Below are 6000 nucleotides of genomic sequence, written 5' to 3' on the forward strand. Positions count from 1 at the left end.
CTGTATAGAATGTGGAAATTGCTATTATCCTGCATCAGACTTAGAAAAATCCACACTGCAGAGAAAACTTACAAATTAATGATTATGATAAATCCTTCACTTGGTGCTCACGTATTAGAAAACATCAGAAATTCATACAGCAGAGGAAAATTCCAAGTGTAATAAATGTTCCAAAGGATATATCCAGAAACAACTTAGGAGACATCAGACAATCCACACAGGAGAGAAGCTTTACGAATCCCATGAACGTGAGAAATCCTTTACCATTGATTCATCTCACATCAAAATGTTCATACAGATGAGAAACTTCACAAATGCAATGAATGTGGAAACAGTTTTATCAAGAAACATCTTGCCCCACCCAACTCCTTTGCTTGTCAAGCACTCTGTGCCAAGCCAAGCTGCCCTGAGCAGCCTGCTAGCACAGGGGGACCTCAATTCTCCCGCCACCTCTCTACCCACCTTCACTGGACCTCTGGCTCCTGAACCATACAAACCTGCAGGTCCTGAAACATACGGAGTAAGGATACCCATCAGAGGCCTGCCACAGCAGGACCATTGAGGTTTACCTCGTCTCAGTATTTACTACAAAAACATCCAGAACATCTCACAAGGAGGAATAAAAGAGTCATAAGAGTCAGATGGAGGGAGTGAACTGGGATGTAAGGAGAATGAAGAGGAAAACAGGGGATTGAGCATCAGGTGTGGGGAAGGATAGGAGAAATGGACAGATGGCCAGGAAAGTGAATGAAAATCTCCAACTGACAGGGGTGAAGAGGTGGGGTCGTCTTCAGGGTGAGCCAGAGACCTGGGATAAGGAAGGCACCCAATTATCAATGGAGGTGATGTCAGCTGTGAGTCACAACATTGGGGATAATGAACCTTGAAGAGGCCACCTCCTATAACCAGGCAGGATCTCCAGTGGAGCAATAGAGACGCCAACCCACCCACAAAATTTTCAACCGCAAATTCATCCAGTCCACAAGTAAGGTAGCCACAGGGGATGGAGCAGGCACCAAGGGAATGGCCAGTAACCGGCCCAACTTGAGACACATCCCATAGGCAAGCATCAGTCCCTGACACTATTAAGGATATTCTGTTATGCTTGCAGATAGAAGCATATTGTGCTTTGAGAGACTCCATCAAGCAGCTGACTCTGACAGATACAGACAGCAACAGCCAAACAGTGGATGGAGCTTGGGAACTCTTATGGAAGGACAGGAGGAAGGATTGCTGGCCCCAAACGGGACAGGAACTCCACGAGAAGACCAAAAGAGTCAACAAAACTGGACCCTTGCTGGTCTCAGAGTCTGAACCAAAGAGCATACAGAGGCTGGACCTAGGCCTCCTCACTCATATGTAGCACAAGCGCAGCTTGGTCTTGATGTGGGTCCCAAACCACTGGAACAGGCTATCCCAAAAGCTATTGTTTGTATATGGGGTACACTCTTCTAGCTGGGTTACTTTGTCCGATATCAGTGGGAGAGAAAACTCCTAGCCTTGCAGAAACTTGAAGTACCATGGTAGGGGGAGAGCCAGATGGGCCCTCGCCTGCTCAGAAGAAAAGGGAAAGGAGAAGGGGAAAAGAATTGTGGGAGAAGGTGATGGGGGTGGGGTACAGTGAGCAGGATATAAAGTGAACGCATAAAAAATAGTAATAAATTAAATTTAAAAACAAATTTAGGACACATCAATTTATAAAGAGATAAACTTTATGGATGTACTGGATGTGTGAAGTCCTTTCAGTTGGTTCAGGTCTTAGAAGCCATCAGAATATTCACCCAGGAGAAGCACCTAAGAAAAGTAGGGACTGTGGGAAATTGTTTACTGATCCCTCATCTATTAAAAAGATCGGATAATTGAAACAGGAGGAGAGAAATCTTAGAAATGTAGAGAATGTGAGAAATCCTTTACCACTGCCTCATGACTTAGACTTAGATTGCATGAGAAAATTCAGAGAGGTGAGAAACCATGCAAGTGTAAGGCATATGACAAAGTGTTTACCTAACATTCATGCCTGTGAAACATCTGAAAATTCATACCAAAAAGAAAAGTGTCCGTAGTAAATAATGTGGCATGGGCTTTAGACAAGCTACGTCCTGACAGACCACCAGAGGCTCCACACTGGAGAGTCATTGTGAACATAAGAAACTTGTGAGGCCCTTTATGTGATGATCAAATCTTAGGAAATATCAAAAGTTCACACTGTGAAGAGTTCTGAAAATGGTGGGCGTCATGCAGGAGGAGCTGCAGTCGGCAAGTGAGCTTCTTGGGACAGAGCCCACTCCATTGGACAACTTCCCTATAGATCAATAGGATGATGACCTTTCATAAAACAATAGTGATTGGATCAATTAATGATTTTACAAAATTCCTGACTTGATTTAAAACTTTGTGAAAGTTGGGGGTAACTGATGATGTTTAAGGAGATGGCTTAGGTGTAATAAAGGTAGAATTAAGAACAGAATGTGACCCTTCCCTTGTAGTAAGGGCTACATGAGTTGGAATAGGAGTACAGCGAGCTTTCATGAGTTACAAGCGTGGACTTATACTTGGATTAGAAAAATAGGATTCAGACAATGATCAAAGCATTGATTCTGGGTCTGGCTTCATGCATCTTGTGGTCTGGGGATTACGGCCCTAAGTTTCAGTGTGTACCATGAAATGACACCGTTATGAATAAAAAGTAATAAATTCTCAGAATAAGATTAGACAATAGAGGATTAGCCAGGGTAGCTGAACAAGACTTCAACTATAACTTATAAGATAGATGACAATCTGCTGGTTGGTAAATACATTCCAATTGTCTGGTAAGCTTAGGAAAAAGCTTGCTACTGTAAAAAGGCTTGCTTAAACATTCTAAATCAATGACAAAAGAATTACTGCTTTGTGGTTATGATGAACTTCTGGAAAGAAAGATAGATGGGAAATGTTTAGTTAGGTAGGAGCTTAAATGAAGAATAGTCAATAATTCTGTTGTAATGATTTTAATCTGCTTTTGAAGAATATGTTCTATGGTGATTGTTTTTAGAGAGCATGTAACTTGTGGCAATAAGGAAATGATGTTCCTAGAGAGCACTGCCTTAGGTGGTTACAAAGAATAAAAGAAAATAGAAAGTTGTTGGAGCCAGGTCTTTAGAATTTGCTCCATCTCCCAAATGCGTGCATATGCACATATACATATGTGTAAAATGGGTTGAGGCAATGTTTTGGAGCTTTGATCTAGCCATCCAATATGTTTGTCAATCATCTATATAATCTGTACATGTATGTGTAAGGTTATTGGAGCTTATCTTGCTTCATTCACTCAGTGTGCATGTGTGTGTGTGTATGTGTGTGTGTGTGTGCACATGTCCATGCATGTATCCCTGTGTGCATGTAAAACTTTTAGTGTTTTTCTCTTTGCATTCTCTTCATCCCCCAAAGATTTTAAAGAATTTATAGAACTTCTTGCCAGTTAAAAGGGGTGTCAGCACCAGTGATCAAGCTTTATTCCCACAGAGAAAGTCTGCAGAATGATCAATATTTTATTCCACAGTCAGCACTCCTCAGTTTACCCTGTGTTGTTGAAGCTGGACTTTGGCACAAAAGTATGACAATGTGGAAAAAATTTAAATTACTTTTTCAATGTCAAATATGCCATGATGAACAGAAAATGGAGAATCTGAGAAATGTCCTGTTGTGTAGCAATATCCAGAGGACTGAAATATTCCATCCTGATAAGAAGCTGATTAAGATAGGTAATGAACCCCTAAACATAGCTACAACAAAATCCCTCCATCTGATAGGACTCACTATGTTTAACTCCCATGAAGAAACCCACACTAATGAAGCTGCTTAGATGTGGCTGTAAGGAACTGAGACAGGAAGATGGGAAACCCTTTAAACTGTGGGTATGATTGCAGGTGAGCAATGTGCTCCAGGATTCCACTGTGCATAACCTATACCCCATGCTACCTTAGAGTGTCGTGATGGAAATTATCTTTGAGTTCCATTTGTTCTCGAAAATGGCTCCTTCCCCATATAAACTTTCAATAAAGTTCATTGGTTTAACAAGATGGACTTCAGTGACGTGCATATTTGGTTCTGATAACAGTTCCAATTTTGGATGAGTAGATGCATATTCATTTTGCATCTCCCCAGGAAGTGACCCTCATGCAACACGTGATGACCCCATTTGTTTTTGCTCCAAATCTCCTATACACCAGAAAATTCGTGTTAGAGACAATATATGTATGTGTCAACTAAATTAGGATAGATTGTTTATGCTCACTGTTCCAGGCTTACTGCCATATTAGTACTTGGTCCTGTTAAAGGATCAAAACAAATAGAATGTACCCTTAGGGAGCCTTAGAGAGAAAGCTGGTGTCTTTGTTGTATTCAGGGGAGAGAGAGAGAGAGAGAGAGAGAGAGAGAGAGAGAGAGAGAGAGAGAGAGAGAGAAAGCAGACTATAAAGACATGAATGAAACTAAGCCCATAAACTGTCAGTGAGAGACATCAGGCAAACTGGGCTCTGTGTACGCATGCCTCTGTACTATAACTAAGACCCAATGAAACAGTCATGCTGCTTTGAATCCCTGAACATAAGTGCTCCCCACTTATGACGTCGTTATGGCTTGTTTTCCCTCAGAAATTCCAATCTACAAGTCCCACAAAAACAATAAAATTTCTAATGTTTTAAGTTCTTTAAACAATGCTAGTATTGTAACATAGCAGAAAATTCATCATGAAATACAACTCACGCAAATGTTTTAAGAAAATTATCTTCAACATAATTCCTTATGAGTCCATCTATGCAAATATTAAGAAACCATGAAACTCTAAAGAGATAACCTATGAACAAGACAATGTATACATGTGAATGCAGAGCTTAGAACTACCCAAGAGTATGTGTGAATATCATTTTGACATACTGAGAAATGTAAAGGAAGTATTAATTCAAAAGTCAAATTAGAATATTGGTGCTAAAAATACTGGGACTCAGAAATTTAAGACCTTAGACAGTGTAGTGTGATACAGAGCATGAAATCACACTATTCTATAAAATGTTCAGGGATTTCAATGCAAAAAGACACTCATATTCAACAAATAGGAAAATGTTGGGATAACCTACAAATGGCAACAACTGGCTATGAAAGTGTATCACTGTGTTCAAATTGTTAATTACTGTGCTGGGACTGACAGGCTAGCAGGATGTGTAAATGTTTGTCCATTCCTCACCTGCCCCAAAGAAAGGCAATCTGCCATGGAGGAGGAATCTCTCCAACTATGCTAATAGCTGTTGCCTATGAGAAGTAAGTGTGGCATTACAGCAAGAAAGGCTGTAGGAAGGCAGGAGGAGGCGAAGAATGAGGGAGAGGTGGACAGAAGCATAAGAGAAGAACAGAGAGGTAGAGCAGTGAGAGACACATGGAGAGATACAATGACACGTTAAGTTTGACAGACTAGCTGAGGGGGTTCCCCAGCAACAAGGCCAACAGCCTTATCATATACAGATATCTCCGTTTCTTTATTACTAACGTCCAAGAGGGACCCCAAAAGCCCTGCAATAAGAAAATATGATTTACAAACATTAAGGTGTTCTCAGTATGAGGGGTTCCTGAAACATGAACACAAATGATTTGACCACATAACAACATGTATTAATTGCTGCCGAAGCAAAGATAATGAACCTGAGACAGGAAACAGTGGAAACGTAGGTCTTTGGACTGCCCCTTAAGACTCTGGAGATTGTAACCCACTGGACAGATTCACTCCTGGGATACCAATTTCAGGTGTTCCATGAATCAAGGCTCCTCTGCTTGATGACCTTTATATGACTTTCCTAATTATACACAGACATCCACAAATTTGTTAACATGCACAATGAAACGACAGCTCACAGCATAGCCTTTATATACTGTTATTATATATAATTCTGGTCTATGATGGCATCAGGCATGGGAAGTCTGCAGAGCACGTCCATGTCAGCCTGACAGCTGGAGCTGTGGAAAGCACCC

This window comes from Grammomys surdaster, unplaced genomic scaffold (assembly GCF_004785775.1).
Source record: "Grammomys surdaster isolate TR1022 unplaced genomic scaffold, NIH_TR_1.0 126807, whole genome shotgun sequence".
Taxonomy (NCBI): domain Eukaryota; kingdom Metazoa; phylum Chordata; class Mammalia; order Rodentia; family Muridae; genus Grammomys; species Grammomys surdaster.